At 36.3% G+C, this 18,721-nt stretch overlaps 1 protein-coding gene and 1 long non-coding RNA gene across 3 annotated transcripts in view; one reads left to right on the top strand and one right to left on the bottom strand.

Annotated features, from left to right (window-relative positions):
- Positions 1 to 18,721, bottom strand: part of LOC106090419 (uncharacterized) — a 111,971-nt gene that overhangs the window by 78,361 nt on the left and 14,889 nt on the right. The window lies entirely within an intron of this gene.
- LOC106090421 (uncharacterized) lies at positions 17,551 to 18,181 on the top strand. Its single transcript, XR_001221824.2, has 2 exons — positions 17,551 to 17,837; positions 17,930 to 18,181. It is a non-coding gene; the product is annotated as an uncharacterized LOC106090421 (long non-coding RNA).

The raw sequence follows: 18,721 nt of genomic DNA, 5'->3' as shown, positions 1-18,721 counted from the left end.
GTGAGGTAATTTGCTTTTAGAGGTGGTACAACATGAAAACATAGCTTGTTACTTTAACTTATTATTCGTTATTCATATTGCATCTCCCTAATTGTGTTACAACTCTCGTTCTCGAAGCAAAGATGTAACAAGAAATGCATGTCATTTGTACATCATATACTCGCTATGTTGTGCCCAATTTATAAGAATTCAAATATCTCTCACAGCGAGGTGGCTGGTTATTTAAGTTTTCACACTAAAACAGGATACAACAAAGTTTTTATCTCTCACTCTGCTTATTACAAGTGCTTTGTCAAGTCTCATAACTGGAGATATGATCGAGTAAGATACCACAATATGATGTTGAAAAAGAGAATAGCAGTTCCAAAAACTTATTGTTTTCTTTAGTAATATTTTGGCTAAATAATCCGGATCCGGAAGTAGGAAGGATGTCAGTATGGTTTCCACATTTGCACCAACATAGCGGTGTAGAGTTGAAGAGCAGCACGAAATTGCTTGATAGATTTCTTCAGGGTTGCTGGCTTATTTGTATGGCCATAGTAGCATAGAAGATATTTTAATCAGCACCCTCTTCTTCAATCAACATGCAACAAATACAAATTTGCCCATGAACAATCCATTAAGGAACAACGCACTTCTCACATAGTAATAAGTGCTGTCCGATTCAAGTTGTAAGTTGTGTACCATAAGTGTGTTTTCAGTTGGATCAGGGCCATAGGGTAAAATGATAAAATGCAACAAGAAAATCATTAAAATGTACAAGATTTTGCATGTCATTTTCAATAAATTCTAACAGGAATAGTCAATACTTTATAGTATTGGTACTATTATTATGATTGTTATAAAAACCAAAAGAAATGTTCTCATTTCTATTTCATTTTAAGACTTGGAAAACCAACATATTTGGATATGATGAGACAATATTCATTTAAATAATCCCTATTTTTGTGATACAACAAAAACCTCCTCCTTCTTTGTTCAGTGTTACCCCTGAAATATAGGAAAAAGGGCACACAAAAAATCCGTTAAAAAATTGCTCATAAATGAGCGTTATATGACATCAGATACATATGTATATCCTTATATGCCACAAATTTGGTTCATAAACATATTAAAGTAGTATGAAATCTTTGTTATATGACAATTTTATTATTATAGTAAAATAATAAGGCTTTTTAAAGCAATTTGTCTGGCTCTGTCAATAGGAACTAAAAGGCATCATCTATCTATTATTTGTGTAATAGGTATTTAATTCGAGTAAATGTCTAAGTGTGTCTGATGCTATTGAATGAACAGAGTGAATTTCATTGACCTACAATAGTAATTTTACTTGGCAACCCTAACGACATCATGACAAACCATACGTGAATGCCATGCATATAAGGGGACACAACTACACTTGCTCGAAGAGACAGACAACCCATAGTCAAGGGAAAAAGAAAACAAATCAGGCAAATTGGCTAACCGGCTAAAATATACAAATGCCGACAAACAGAAAACCTGGTTGCCTCAAAATAGGGCCGAGGTGTGAGTATTGTATAAGTACAATTAATCCAGAAGGAATTGAGCGACCGTCCATCAGCTGGACGAATGAATAGATACAACAACATGAAAAATTCTATCATAAAAAGCAATCAAGAGAGTAACATTTGAGGTTTCACAGGCAAGAAGTAGTTGAATTCAAAGGCTGGAGATACACAAACACACACGCAGGAAGAGAGGGAGCGAGAGAGAGAGAGAGAGAGAGCGACACACCAAGCAATTACAACCAAGGACGGCAACACACGTATAACTTAACTTGTAATGGAATTTTATTTGTTTTGGCTAAGGGATCCACAAATCGATAAGACCGCAATTACTTTTTGGGCAACCCAATATATAATATTCGATCCAAACGAACTTAACACGATTTTACTTGTTTCGAATATTACACGTTCTAATCGTTTAAACTAAGTCAAGAAGTTATGATAAGTAATTTTTCTTTTGAAAATTAATTTTCTTTGCCTTAAAGCATTTGTATAATTATACCTCCAATAAATAAACCCGTATTAGAAATGTTTTCTGAAAAAATGGATTGTGTCTGTTTTCTGTCGTTTGATGATCCAATCGAACTTAACATGATTTTATTTGTATCGACTATTATACATTCTACTCGTTTAAACTATGTCAAGAATTTTTTTCTTTTAAAAATTAAGTTTCTTAACCTTAAAGCATTTGTTTAATAATACCTCAAATAAATAAGCCTGCATTAGAACTATTTTCTGAAAAAATGGATTGTGCCTCTTTTCTGCCGCTTGATGGCAAAGCACAAATAGTCTAAGTGACTTACTTGGCTTGTACAGTCAATTTGCACCAGCAACACTGCATGTGAATGGCCGACCTTAGACCTTCTATACGTAGGAAGAAAGGAAAACATTCAGAGAATGCGTACAGAATACCATACTTATTCGCACACACACAAGTTTAATACGTGTACATACATACGTATTCACCTGTGTACACAGGCGAACTCAAAATATATACACGTGTATATTTGTAAGTACGAGACGTGTGTGGGAATATTTAGTAAAAGCAATAAAAACTAATACCAACGGAAAAGACCATCTAAAACCTACACACACCTGCTCAACAGACCACATGATATTCGACACAAGAATCAATGAATTAAAAATTCCAACGGCAAACATAACAACGTATACGTTCATTTGACATTTTATGAAACAACTGTTTGCCTCTGTTTGGCGAAAGTTGAAAAGAGATTTTAGTTCATTTCTAAGTACCATTTGCATGTGCTTCTCTTATGCATTGTACGTACAGGCAAGTGTCGAAACATCTGTGAATATGAATAATGTTTACAATAATGAATTGGCAGATTCATATAGCATAAGAATGTGTCGATTCTTTATTAGCTTGACCAGCGAAGGATAGACCAACAAGAAGCAAATTTTAGCGCTAAGTTTTCATTTTCTCTTTTTTTGGTGTCCAAATTTAAATTTTGTTCTCATACACTAGGTAAGAATTACCTTAATAAATAATAGGTATATCATTAAAAAAGAATGACTTATTTACAGCAATAACAACTGTATTACCGGCAATACATTATCAAAAATAAACGAATAATAACTTATCAATGTCCCTTGCATTCATTCTCACCTCTAGGTCAAACATCCAGCACAAATTTCGCAGCATGATTTTGCAATACTAAGCACAATTCGCCAACGAGGTGCCAACTTCAATTGAACCTTTGGAACTTACCCATCGCAATGTGACTAATCAGAAGTATTTCGTGTATTCTATAAAATTGTTCGTATTTTATCAAATAACACAACGTAATGACATTGTGGTAACTTATCACCCACTTCACTAAACACAAATTTTGGTCAAAATCGGCCCATAAACAAAAAGTGTATATTCCTATTTATATCCCCTCACTAATGATAACGCTATCATTAAAGATAGAAAGAACGTAAAAATCATAAGCGTTTTGTTGTGAGAAAAAAATTTACTTCAGCGTGTATTGCTTTGGCAAAGGAACCAATAAACGCTATTCTGGTGCGAATCATTCCATTTTAGCGTAATTTATTTGACCAGCAATCCGATTTTCTGATTTTCTCGATTATTTTGTATGGACAAGATCTATCCATAATCCCTATCTATTATACATAGAAATTTTGCACAAATACTTATTGAAGTTGGGTTTGTAAATGATTTAAACCGGTTCATGTTTGGATATATCTCCCATATATACCGATCTGTCAATTATATAGAAAATAAGCGCATACTCTTATAGCCGATAAAAAGTGGACGCAAAACTAGCTTTTAATTCAAAAGTTTCAGAAGGTAACAAATACGTTAAAAATGTTTTGGCCAGTCACCAAATGCAATAGTGGAATGTATATATCTAAAGAAAGGAACGAGAATAAATCAATTCCAACTATGCATATACTGCAAAGCCAGTAATCGGCTTGTTGTGCGTTCCAGATACTAAAAAGTATACTTAAAAAAAATATCTAAGTCAAAACTTCCGCGCTGATAACAATTCATGTCTGGTATTGGGTCCCCATGTCTGGTATTTGGTCCCCACCTAAGTGCCAGTGTCTGTCAGACTCAAAAGTCGGGCAATGACATAGGAAATGCTCATCATTAACCATACATACCCTATACATGCTATCACTTGCTGCACGGATTTTGCTAAGTGAGCTCATAGTCCTATGTGTCCCGTCATGATACCGAAAGCTATACTCACCTCCTTTTTACTTCCTTTCAGTAATAACATTGTCTTCTCCCGATACGGATCTACCCATAGGATTTTCGCCGTCCTATCAATCTTTTCGCTGTTTCACAATGTTATATGCGCTCAAGTCATCCACGCCCTTAACTCGGACCGCGTCGAAATGCTTCGGATTAATTAAGTTTATTGACGGCTCTTTAATCTTTAATTTGCCCTTACTCCGCCATGGCCCGGCACCTAAATAATTTGGATTGTTCCATTCTCAAAGAAGGCGTTAGTCACCCTCTACACTCCAAGATCGTTCGTGACCTTAGCGTCCTGCTTGTTATTGCCCTGATGGCCAGATTACTGCCCGTAAAGATGTTCATACTCGTTCTCGCGTTAACACCACACCGCCTCACACATTCCGCGATCGCCAGGATCTCAGCCTGCAGGGCCATATTCAGGTCAGGCAGTCGGAAACAGATCACAGTCCCTGTGTTCTCAATGTAGACCCCCAGGCCCACTCTGTTCTCTATCTTTGATCCATCCATGAAGCATGATCTTCCAGATGGCAATACCAGAGTTCTGTCAATCAAAGACCTTGACGCTGGCAGCTGTGTGCCGCACTCGTCCTCATGTGTCGCCCTAGGTATCCCATAATGTTCAATAAGTCTAATGAAAGACATAGAGAACTATGGAAATATATGGAAAATATTAGCGAACAATAGAATCGAATAGAGAAATTTTGTAGAAGCCCTATGCTCCAACACAAATTAATCTCGACCAAAACTAAAGGGAGATTATCTATATATTTTTTTTATTTTTAAAGCTTCCAAGGGGAAGAGAGTCAGGAAAATGTTACTATAAGAATAAATATTGCTAGACTGAAGGACTAGTTATAAAAAATTTAAGATCGGGCACAGAGACCACATACTATTAATACAGGGTAGATGGCACGAAGTGTTATCAAGTCACTGGTTTATCTACCAAACTAGAAATGAAAGCTGCATATTTGTTTTATTGACATTTGCCTCCGAGTTTATTTAAAAAGCAAATTATTCGCGATGGAGTTTAAGTTAAAGTGTGGTTACCTTATATTTGGCAAATAGTTATTGTTGGCGAACTCAAACACCTGAAATTGGACCAAATGTTTGTGTATCGCACCATAAATCGTTACAATATTAACATGGCGGTGGTCCAAAAAAACTGCAACAAAACCTGAAGTGATTCGCCGAATGAAGGCTTGAAATCGATTAAATCCACGCCGTAGTGACAATGTCCACCAAACGAAAACAGTTGTTCCGCTTGCATGAACGTGGTAAATTTCCGAGCATAGTTTGCTCAAACGAGAAGAATATCCCAATATTTGACATTTGTAAGCCCTTAAAAAGATCATATTTACTTAACCGAGCGCACATACGAGAATTTTAGCCAAACGACCACCCGAAGCGATGAAGGACGCTTTCCAATCGTTTTCGTCGAGCCTGGCGTCAAATTAAATGGGACATTTTATTGGGAAAACATTTGTATAGCTGCTTTGGAGCCGTGGGCACACAAACGTTTCCATCATAGACCATGGACGTACCAACAAGACTCGGCACCGTCACATAAACCAAGTGTAAACCAAGAATGGCTAAAAAATCGGCACCTCATTTGGCTGTCCAATTCGACAGATGCCAATCCTATTTACTTTTCTATTTGGTTGGTAATGTCAGAACTAAAAAATGTGTCAGTATGGATGGGCTGCAGAAAGCCCTTGTATGGGAATGAGCCAAAATATTGGCAGCTAACATTCGTGCAGCTTATAACTGGTTTTTTTTGGCTGACTCAGAGCAATAGTCAAAGGAAATATGGTCATATCGAGCAAGTAATCTATAGCACTTTTGCTCGATAAGACAACCTTTCCTTTGACTATTGCTCTGAGTCAGCCGAAAAACCAGTTGTTTGCCAAAAGTTTGAATTGGTATCAGCTACCATGTAGTATAAGAATAGCGCCCTCTAGAGGCTTAAAATCAAATCGAGATCTCGGTTCATATACAAGCTACATATATCGGACTACAGACCGATTCGGGCCATACTTGTTGTGTTAAATGTTAGAGCTCATAGGAGAAGCCATCGTGCAAAACGGAATTTGAATTGCTCCCTCTAGAACAGTGATGGGCATATTACCACTATTGACCAAACTCTATTTGTGTGAATATCATCAAACATCAACTAAATGAAATAGCTTTGAAATTGAATCAGCCGAACGAAACAACACGAAGTTATTTACACTGTACGTATGCGGCTGTTTGTTTTTCCTATGCCTTGCGGATTTAAATTTTGCCCATCTTTGCTCTAGAAGCTCAAAAAATTACCAAAATCTAGACCGAAATTGTAAACATGTATTGTATGGGGGCTATTTCCGAAGCGTATACCAGTTTTAAAACTTTATTCCAGGACGTTAACCTCTTGAGAAACCGAAATATCAAATTCGATTGGAAATAATCCCAGATCTACAAAATACCTAAAATCGGCGATATACTTGTGACCAAATATGATATATGGTGAACAAACCAAAACATGCACCTGAGTTGAACAATCTTTGCAAGAGTATTTCACGTACTGTGAAGAAATTGAAGAAATTCCACCTGAAGAAATTGACCTCCCCCGGCAAACCAAAGTAGTTCTGGCTCAATTACGCTCCGGCAGATGCAGCCGCCACAACTCCTACAGAGCAAGGATTGATGCCGACGTGCAAGATGTATGTCCCGATTGTAACCAGGGACCGCACGATAAACGTCACCTGTTTAACTGCATGACCAGACCCAATCGACTCAGACCCAGATCCCTGTGGACGCACCCCATCGTAGTCGCAGGGTTCCTGGGTCTTGACACTCACAACAGAATCAAACAGACGAATGGTAGAACTCAATAAACTGCTACAACAACAACAACAACGTACGGTGAACTCAAAATGCTGAATTTCAGCTAATATGACTTCTTATACCAAGGATCGTAGAAAATAAAGAATATCTATCCCTTTCAAATTTCAAAGCTCTATGATGAGTATTGAAAAAGTAGAATGAAACTATGCCGCTCATACAAAAACTGATGGTCAAAGAATTTTGAAACCTTTATGGGTTTTGCTCCTCTTGCCTATTGCCTACAGCCAGCCAATTGCAATCCAGACCACGACCCTGAAACTATGCCACAGTGATATAAATGGTGACGTCAAGCTGGCATGGGTAGCGTATAATAATTCTGAATATCTTTATAATACTCATACGCATAGGTGGTCGAATTTGCAAGGCAGCATACTCAAAACATTACTTAAGAATAACTCTATAATAAGAAATAAAATTTTGTTCTAGCAGTGCGTTGAACACTGAGTATTGCGCCAATATTGGAAATCTCCAACTAGTTGCCTGAACAGTTCAAAATTCACCTGTTCTGGGTGCCAAAGAGATATCCCAGGGAATTGTAGATCAGATGAGCTTGCATTACTAGGAACTATATTACATATTCTAGGGGAACTGGAATCTGTGGGTATGCCTCTAGCGTCATGTAAACTAAGACCTCAGGATCAGGCCCGAAGGACATCTTTTTTCTCCTGTCCCTATGGTCTCAGTTTGTTTGATGGCAGAGTGCCACTTTAACCTAAACGTATCATTAAGCACTAAATAAACTGGCAGAAAAACTAAGTTTTAGGCAATTAACTTGTTCGCTAACTCGACGAAAATCATCTAACTTTATAAGGATAAACAGCTGATTTCATATATTTGACGAACGAATCCAGTGACAAAAAGTTTATGGCTTTGGCAGAAAAACATCTCCAGTTGTTCGTAAGAAAGTGCACGCAAACAAGAAGAGATATGTGGAACGATAAACGGTAACGGTAATACTGGGGCCTTATTACGGCATCCGTGATCGAGTAAAATCGTTCGAAATCTGTCTGTTGCGAATTATGCATTTCTTTATTAAACAACATTTTTTGATTTTTCTTAACGCGGATGTTTAAATCGATCATAATTTTTAAACAATTTGTCATTAAAATGTATATTAAAGTGAAATAATATACAAATAGTACGATATAAAATTTCATTCGATACGAAAGCGTACTCGATCACGGATGCGGTAATTAGGTCCCTGAGTTATTTTACAATCATTTACCTTAGTAAAACAGAATCAATAAGTTAAAATTTCTTAATATGCAAGTTAGGCGGCCCGGTAGCCGAGTTGGTAGCCTTCTCGGACTGACAGTGCGGGGCTGTGGGTTCGATCACACCAGAGGTCTTGGTCTGTCGCAACTGTGATATGGACAATAGACTAACATTTTCTAAGTGAGTCTGTAAAGGACTGCCATTCTTACCTAATAGGCAAGTTTTGGCATAAATCAAAATATATTAAAAAATAATCTCTTTGCCCACGATGAGAAATATGAAAACACATGAAAAAAGTATATATGCAACAAAAAAAACTTTCCATCTCAAGATTATCAAGCGCAGCCTTTTTGTTTTGAATCTTGAAAAAAACCTCAAAACAAATGTTCGCATATATATTAGGAAAGAAGAAAAAAACATATACAAATTAATGTATAATTTATTATTTTACAAAGAAGGCTGTCGCAAAATACCAAGATCACTATCATTAACATTAATTATGCCTGGTGGGCATGTCTTTGCCTTTTTTTTAAATTTTGTTGCTTCTAAATGCACTTGTTAAAGAGCAAAAAAAAAAATAATGAGACATCGAGTCTTCTCTAACCTAATTCTCTCAGATCGAAAACACTCAACGTTTATATTTTGCATCACACTGAGTAAAGGTGTTCTTCTGTTGACTGAGGGATTGCATTTTTCTATGCAGTTTTTTTTTAAGAGGTTTTGTCATTCGAAACTCTCACCGATATAGCTTTTGTGCTCACTACTCACGGCATTTCACCTTGGCCATCAATCCTTCTTAGTACAAACTCAATCTCTCCCTTACCCTAACCCGCATCACCACATTTTTTTCTCTGTTTTTGAATGACTGCTGTTTATAATTTGCCTGCTACGACGAGTACATGCAAACAAACAAAAGCCATGAAATGTTCTTTTTTTCTGCCCGCATTTAGAGGTGACGATAATGGCAACCCAAAAAAAAATAAGAAAAACAAAAACGAACCTAAAAGAATAGCGCGGCAAGTAAAACTAAAATACCAACACAATATGCTCGTGCACAGCAAACTCATTACGTAGTCATTGCTTGAGGCCACATTGCGGAAGAAGAACTATAGCTATTACAATCACACATAGCGCACACACACACACACACACACACACACACACGAGTAAATGTGTTTAAAGGCAAAACAATTAATTGATGTGAATTACTGAAGATAGTGGGGATTTAAATAAATGTATTTTTCTTTCCAAAAGATAAGGGAAAATCAATTGAAAGAAAGACAGCAATTGACGTGAATAACTAACAGCAAAAAAAAAAAAAAAAACAAGACAATCATGTTGTCATTGACACCATCTAATACGAAATGATTGTTCAATCATTAAATGCCATTTTTAATACAACGTCGAGACACATTAGGCGTTCTAGAAAACTACCAAGAACTACTAAATTTCCATTAAGCAGCAGGGGATTCCTCTCTCACATCAATGAGTAGAGTCCAAATGAAGATTAAGCTCACTGATAAAGAGCCTCCTTTTTTATACCGAGTCCGAACAGCGTGCCGCACAGCGACACAATTTGGTAGAGAAGTTTTAACATGACGGGATACCTTACAAATGTAGCCAACCGGATAATCACCGCTGAAAAATTTTCTGATGTTCACACCAGGATTTGAACCCAGGCGTTCGGTGTCATAGGCGGACATGCTTAACACTGCACCTCGGTGGTCCCTCTCGAACACTACAAATCAAAAAAAACTACAAATTTATAAATGTTAAAGATTAAAGCAAGACTTCAAAATAAGTAGATTTTCTTAAACTTAAAGTCGCATAAGCAATACCTAAAGGACACAACCTATCAAATCCAATTTCGCTAGCTGACTGAATCTCTTGTTAGTTCAAAATTTACTACTTTTAATACCCACCACCACAGGACAGGGGTATATTCATTATGTCATTTCGTACACAGAAAAAAAAGTTGGCCGACAATTTAAGATTTCTTCTTATTCGTGGGTTTTTTTTTACCAAAACAGACGACTGTCCATTTATTATTATTTTTTATACCCTCCACCAAAGGATGGGGAGAATACTAATTTCGTCATTCCGTTTTAAACACCTCGAAATATGCGTCTAAGACCCCATAAAGTATATATATTCTTGATCATCGTGACATTTTAAGTCGATCTAGGCATGTCCGTCCGTCTTTCGAAAGAGCGCCAACTTTCGAAGGAGTAAAGCTAAGCGCTTGAAATTTTGCACAAAATTTTCTTATTAGTGTAGGTCGGCTGCGATTGTAAATGGGCCAAATCGGTCCATGTTTTGATATAGCTGCCATATAAACCGATCTTGGGTCTTGACTTCTTGAGCCACTTATCCGATTTGCGCAATTCTTATCCGATTTAGCTGGAATTTTGCATGAAGTCTAAATCAATCCATAACGTGATATAGCCGCCATAGAAACCGATCTACCCATAAGACTTCTTGAGCCTCTAGAGGGCGCAATTCTTATCCGATTTGGCCGAAATTTTGCATGAAGTTTTTTATTTTGATTTCCAACAACTGTGTTAGGCATGGTCTAAATCAGTCCATATCCTGATATAGGCACCATATAAACCGATCTCCTGACTAGACTTCTTGGCCTTCTAGAGGGCGCAATTCTTATCCAATATGGTTGAAATTTTGCATACGTCGTTTTGGTATAAATTCCAACAACTTCCAAGTATGGTCTTAATCGGTGTATAACCTGATATAGCTGCCATATAAACCGATCTCCTAGTTTGACTTTTTGAGCCTCTGGATGGCACAATTATTACTCGATTTGCCTGAAATTTTGGAGGAGGTGTTTTTCAATGACTGGTGTTTTTCTATTTGAAAAAGTCATTCAAAGAACTTGACAAATGCGATCCATAGTGGAGGGTATATAAGATTCGGCCCGGCCGAAATAGTTTTTTTTTCTTTTCTGAATTAGCATCTTAATTTTTCATAGTCCTTTTTGTTATCGTTGCGTTCAATTTCAGTTATTTTTGGCTGGCATTTACCATTAATAAATAAAATAACCCATCCTGTGGTAAAAGCCAGCCAAAAATAACTGATCTGGAACGCATAGACACCAAAAAGAACTGTGAAAAAACAGATCAACAAAAAACAAAGATGAAACGTGGTGTACGACGATGTTAGCTTGCATATGCAACAACAACAACAAACCTTATGAAGTCTTTCCCCAAAATTGGAGCTGTATGAAAATCAAAATGTTTTCAAAATTATTTCTGACAGCTTTCTTTGAAGTTGTGAGCAATAATGTTTTCCCATTTAGACTATATTTTTATACCCTCCACCACTACTGTGGTACAGGGTATTATAGCTTAGTGAATTTGTTTGTAACACCCAAAAGAAAGAGAGATAGACACATTGATAAGTACACCAATCGACTTAGAATTCTTATTCGATTTAGCTTTGTCCGTCTGTTTGTCGGTCTGTCCGCCTGTCTGTCGGTCTGTCCATGTTAATTTGTGTACAAACTACACGCCGCAATTTTCACCAGATCCTCTTCAAATTTGGTATGGGCAAGTTTTTCGGTCTAGAAGCGAAGCCTATTTAATTGGAAAAAATCGGTTCAGATATGGATATAGCTCCCATATACATATAGCTCCCATACATACATAGTCCGCTTTGCAGTAATACTGCAATAAAATGGTCATTTGTTAACCGATTCTCTTGAAATTTGACATGAAGAATTTTCATATGACTCTATACATCGCCGGTGAGTTTCATTGAAATCAGTTCAGATTTAGATATAGCTGTCATATATGTATATCGCCCGATTTTTACTTCTAGAGCCACTGCAAGCGCATTTTTTGACCAATCTTGCCAAAATTTTGCCCAACGCTTTTTTCGATGAGAACCGGGTTAGAATTAGATATAGTTCCCATAATTTTTGGGTAATTTGTAATAATGTTGTCAGTTTGAACATATTTGCTCGAAATGTGATACGGATTGTTTAATAACTCATCTAAAAAAATCAGACGAGGTCCATCAAAATTGATCCGGAATAAAACAAAGCCCCCACTTTGTACCTATAGGGTAAGTGTAGGGTATTATAAAGTCGACACCGCCCGACTTTATAATGGCCTATCTGTTTTAAAGCTCATAATATTCAAGATTAAGTGGGTAATTCGTTGAAGACCTTGCGAACAAAATTTTTGAAAATATTTTTGATTTAAAACCAAATGGGGATTTTATCAATAAGTAAAATCACCCACGTTTGTCAACTAATAAATGAGTTGAACAACCATTGTTTTGGTAGTTACCCCTGCTTTGTGCCAGGCAAAAATAACTGATCTTGAACGCATAGACATCAGAAAGAAATTGAAATCTTAAGCTAAAAAAATATATATATATAAAAAAAAACTTAACATTAAAAGACGCTACTATTTGTAAGGCTATTTTGCATCTTAAACTAAGGCATACTATTGTTTTGTTCCAAAGTCAATTTCCCAACATTCAACAATGTCTTGATCTTCATTTTAGATTTTTATCTTTGAAAACTAGACACAAATTAAGGAGTTATAGACATTCCATTTAAAATACAAAAATACTTTATATCAAAGAAAATACCTTTCAGCAAAGATATTTACTATGTTGTGTGTGTGTTCTGCATTGGCAGTCAAGGTGTTCCGCTTTAGGTTCCGCTTTTCTTTGAGAACTTGCCTGATTTAGCCGATGGGTACATTCGCAAGTTGTTGGCCCTTTGCAACGCGATCTAGATCGATCAACAGTAGTAAGGAACTACAAGTCATCTTACTTCTCCTGTTCCTAAAGTATCACAATGGAAGAAAACTTCTAAGTCTGTCTGACCTAACCTATATGTACCACTTAAACATAACCTATATGTAAATATTTCAAAATATACATTTTTTATAAAAATTGGAAAAATCACTTGAGTTCTTAAAACGCAAAGCCCAGACCCCCACTTAAATATACGATTTTAAAAATGGAAATACGATTTTAAAAATAAAACTAATCACTCCATGTAATTCACAAAGCTCGGATAATCAGTCATAGTATTAGGGATAACCATAAGCATAGAAAGGCCTCTCAGGGGTGGGCTAAGCACCCCCAGAGAAGTTGTAGCCTCATCCCTCCGCCAGAGTTTTAAAAATTTCATTGACCCACCCAGGATGCTGGGCTGGATTCGCTAATGGGGATAATAGATTCCGTAGCTGCTACCTGACAAAACCTTTAACACCTTTTGATGAAATATTTTGCGTTGCTAGTCTTTTCGATGTCAGTTGCAATATCTTTTCCTTCTAACAGATCACCAATTTATAATTGTGTCAAGCAAAAGCTCTTGATGTCGACTTGATGCAAATGCAAACATTGGACTACTTTGATAATCTTCTATTCTAATAACATGCATTGTTGACAACAAAGATTCCATAAACAACAAACCGCTCTCTGCCATCTATTCTATTAGATATAAGCTACTGCTACAAGCAACTTAAGCAACCCTCTTCTGGTATTGATTAAAAAATATCCAATTAAATTTGTTTGCTATAAGATTTTCCATGATAATTTGAAAAGTGGGTTAGTCTACTTTTACTAATCCCAAGGTAAACGAAACATAAGTGTATCCTGGTATCAGCAGCAACCCTATATCACATCAGCCAAGAGCAGACTGCCTTCACTTCAGCGACACACAACGACAGCAAGCAAGCAAATGTATTGGGTTTGTTTTCGTTTTCAATTTTTTTCATTTTACTTTTTCGCGAGCAAGGTAAAAAATAAACGTTTTGCTTAGGACAGTCACCAGTTGGGAAATGTACAAGAGTGGGTTATCCAGTTAATACAATATTGGTAAAATTTAAGAAAAACTAGAATAAAAATCTTGGGGTATAGTTTCTTGTATACAACAAAATTCATAGAATTTCCACATATCACCACTACATCTAACTAAGCTAAGCAGTATATCACAAATTGTGATCAGTATTGATTGCCACTCTAGAAAATTATTTCATACCAAAATTGAAGAAAACATGCTACCAAAAGTTTTAAAAGCTAAAAAAGTGGCAAATGTTTTTACGCCCACCACCGAAGAGTTAGCCATTTTGCCATTCCATTTGGAACACTTCAAATTATACATTTTCAACGCTACAAAGTACTCGAACGACGTTATTCATATAGGATCAAGACAAGTTCGTGCTATGGCATATATCTTGATATAGCAGCCTTTATACCGATCTCCCGATAAGAAATATTGAGTTCAGAAAGACGTAGTTTTGTCCCGATTTCAATGAACAACCACGCCGAGTTTGGATAAAGCGATCTACCGATTTAAATGTTTGAGCCCAAAAATTCGCTTTACTACCCACATTCGCTGTTCAGTGAGTTGCATGGACCCCTCAACATCTGAGTAAGGACTAGATCTGACCATATTTGTATGCACAGAAAAATGTGAAACTTTAAATTCTCAACGGATTTTGGCATTGGCATTGAATCGAAGACATTATTTGTTGAAGTACGTAAATAAGTCTCTACAAGAGACTTAACACACAAAGTTATTGAAATTTTGTTGACTTTCAACAAATTCTTTAGTTGAATTAGTTGTAAAATAGGCGTACTACCATGTAGAGAACAAAACTGCATGCCATATACGACTTGCAAACCCAGATTCGAGTCCCCCGGTCGGTCAAAAAATATTTTTATTTTTTTGTTAATTAAATTTATTTTATAAAATTTGGCATAAAAAAAATATGAATTTTGAATTCAGAAAAAAATTTTAAAATAGTTTTTTTTCTTTTTTTTTAAATTAATTTATTGAGACACTTAATACTGCTGTAAAACGAACGAGGCAAAGCAGTGCGAACCGAAAAAATAAAATAAAAACACCACCACCCGAAGCAGAGCACATGCTGCCGATTGGTAGATGGTTTTTTGCCTTGCTTATGGATATATTGTAGTTGTTGTTATAAGTTGTCTTGCAAAGAGTGCCTTTCAACAACAATTTTGAACTTTGGGTAGTTGAGATTCAAAATAAATTGTTGCAGGAAAACTAACAACTTCCGTAGTCGTTTTTTCAACCAAAGTTGTTGTTTTTCAAAATTATTTTTATCTGTGTGCAGCTGCCACATAGCCCATACTGCTGTAAAACGAACGAGGCAAAGCAGTGCGAACCGAAAAAATAAAATAAAAACACCACCACCCGAAGCAGAGCACATGCTGCCGATTGGTAGATGGTTTTTTGCCTTGCTTATGGATATATTGTAGTTGTTGTTATAAGTTGTCTTGCAAAGAGTGCCTTTCAACAACAATTTTGAACTTTGGGTAGTTGAGATTCAAAATAAATTGTTGCAGGAAAACTAACAACTTCCGTAGTCGTTTTTTCAGCCAAAGTTGTTGTTTTTCAAAATTATTTTTATCTGTGTGCAGCTGCCACATAGCCCTGATTTCCGATTGAAGGCATTCAACGCACAAAAGCCGCATTTCCAACCTAGAATTTACGAATTTACATGCGTACCAGTTACAGTTCGTTTGTAGGCCACGGTAGCGCAGAGGTTAGCATGTCCGCCTATGACGCTGAACGCCTGGGTTCGAATCCTGGCGAGACCGTCAGAAAAAATTTTCAGCGGTGGTTTTCCCTTCCTAATGCTGGCAACATTTGTGAGGTACCATGCCATGTAAAACTTCACTCCAAAGTGGTGTCATACTGAGGCACGCCGTTCGAACTCGGCTGTAAAAAGGAGGCCCCTTATCATTGAGTTTAAACTTGAATCGCACTGCACTCATTGATATGTGAGAATGTTCATAGGCAAAATTTGCATTTGCATTTGCATTTTTACCAGTTACAGTCAATCTCAGAACTTACGGCGTTTTCTGAAATTTGAAGTAGTTACAGTATTTGGCCACTCGACTTCCATGGTTTTGTTCTGCACTCTTAACTATTACGCATACACGAATTTTGACGACGGGAGAGTCTACCAACCTACCAAGAAAATAAAAACCTACCGATTTTGGTACGAACCTACGAAAAACGGCACCACTGATTGTGATCATGTCAACACACCGTTAATGGCGTTAAATGTTTGTTCTCAAATACCGTCTACCTAAACTTATCTACAAGAGTGCCATTCAGCGGCACTCTGTTTGACTTGGCTTTAACCCATTAACGCCGAATGGGTAGAAAAATACCCAAGAAAAGAGCTGTTTAGAAAAATTCTAGCTCGAATTAGGAAAAAGGATAGGCGTAAAGTGGACGAATGAAACTTATTAAGAAAATTTTACCATCAAATAAGGTCATGTTTTGGGGAAAAATGGCTTGTGTGGCCTCATCTAGACTTGAAGAGGTCTACTGCTTTGCTGTCATTGGCTAGAACAGGCATCTTCCTTCTTCTGTTCCTGTGGTATCACAATGGACGAAAACGTCTAAGTGAATCTGATGGCAGACTGCCACTTAAACCTAACCTAATGTCAAAGTCATTAAAATTCAAATTTCTTCTCTAAATGGTCATAAAATACTAGGAAATTTTGATTTTAATTTAAAAAAAAAAAAAAAAATAAAAACCAAAGTTTAAAAAAATATATTTTAAAAAATTTCTGGGTTAGTATAAATCCTCTCAATAATGAAAATATGAAATTTTATCAAAACGGACAAGGGAATCGAGGGTCAGGCGTTAATGTGTTAGGAAGGAATCCCCTTCGTCACGAAGTAAAATTTGAATCAAGAATGCACTGGTTATATGACACAAGTTCTCCTCGGTACCTAAAAGAGATTTACATACAGCCTTATTCAAACCAAGTTAAAAAAAAAATAAAAAATTTCTGGGTCAGTATAAATCCTCTAAATAATGAAAATACGAAATTTTATCAAACATGGACAAGGGAATCGAAGTTCAGGAGTTAATGGGTTAAGAAGGAAGCCACTTCGTCACAAAGTAAAATTTGAATCAAGCATGCACTGGTTGATATGAAACTAATTCCGCTCGGTACCTAAAAGAGATGTATATACAGCCTTAAGGCTGGTACTATATTCGTTTTCCACAGTTGAAACACACACATTTTTCACGGTTACTTTTTTGAAACATTACAGAAATCTCAATAAAAACATAATACTTTTTGATGAATTTTTCATAAGTAATGGTGGAATGTCCTACTGAATGAAATCAGCAAGTTGTTTATTATCTAAAAAAAGTAATCACTAAAAAATTTCGTGAAAAACAAACATAGTACCAGCGATTATTCCCAAAACTTAATGTAGATTTGTAAGAGGTTTATTTGACAGTTCTATAAAAAAAAAATCTGTCAAATTAATCTATTTCAAATCTACATTAAATTTTTTTGAATAAGGCCGATGGATAATAAATATTTATTTCATAAAAGGAAATTTTTTGGGAGCGATTATGTTATCCAAGTTTTTTGCGTACCAGAAATTGTCCAACTTGTTTCATTCGCGAAAAAAAATCAATAATTCGGCACATCAAAACACATCTATGGTACAATGCACTGTGGCACCAAGGATTCACTGTGTGTCAATGAGCTGGTAATTGTCAAGTCTCGCTTTCATGAGCATTATAATTATTTTTAGCACCTGTGATGTCAGAAGATGGTGGCCTCGCTCGCTCTCTCACTCGCTGACTGGCAAAATACACATGCAATTGTGTTGAGGACAACAACAACAACAACAACAAAAATACAGAAAATGGCAAACAACGGCATACTTTGAAAGATGTGGAGGCAGACAAGGAAATAAAAAGAAAATATGCAACTTTTCCATTAATCTATTTTCGTATACATAACAACAATAACAAATGTACAACCTTTTCAGTTTAGTTTATAAGTATTTCTGCTCTTGCTGGCTGACTGACTGAACTGAATTGGCTCTGACCATTGTTTAAATGTTGGCCGCCTCTTCATAACACTCATTTATATTGTTGTTGTTGGCGTTGGCGTTGACTTTATGGGTGCTCTCTTATCACTATGTCAAATGTACTCTGCGCTCACACAACACCCACAGTAGACAATACGCGAGAGAAATACAGAGAAGTAACAATGGGAAAATAGTATGAGAATAAACGAACAACCAACCAACTGACAGTGGAAGCTTATGCGAAATACAAAACGGAATATCTTTACCAAACCAGCGGCGGCAGTTCAAGGAAATTTTTGTGCTCAATAAAATGATAAAAGAAATGTGCATGTGTGCGAACAACAACAAAAACAAAATTGAATCATTCGAGATAAAAAATTATCCGTTGAAGACAAAAAAAAAACAACACACAAGAACATGAACATGAAAACTTTAACAAAGACTGCCTGATAAATGAAACAAATGAACTGCCTGCTATATGCAGCGGGGGTTTAGGGGTCAAAACAGTTA

Source organism: Stomoxys calcitrans, chromosome 3 (assembly GCF_963082655.1).
Source record: "Stomoxys calcitrans chromosome 3, idStoCalc2.1, whole genome shotgun sequence".
In the NCBI taxonomy this organism is placed as follows: Eukaryota; Metazoa; Arthropoda; class Insecta; order Diptera; family Muscidae; genus Stomoxys; species Stomoxys calcitrans.
This window is presented reverse-complemented; position numbering and strand designations above follow the sequence as displayed.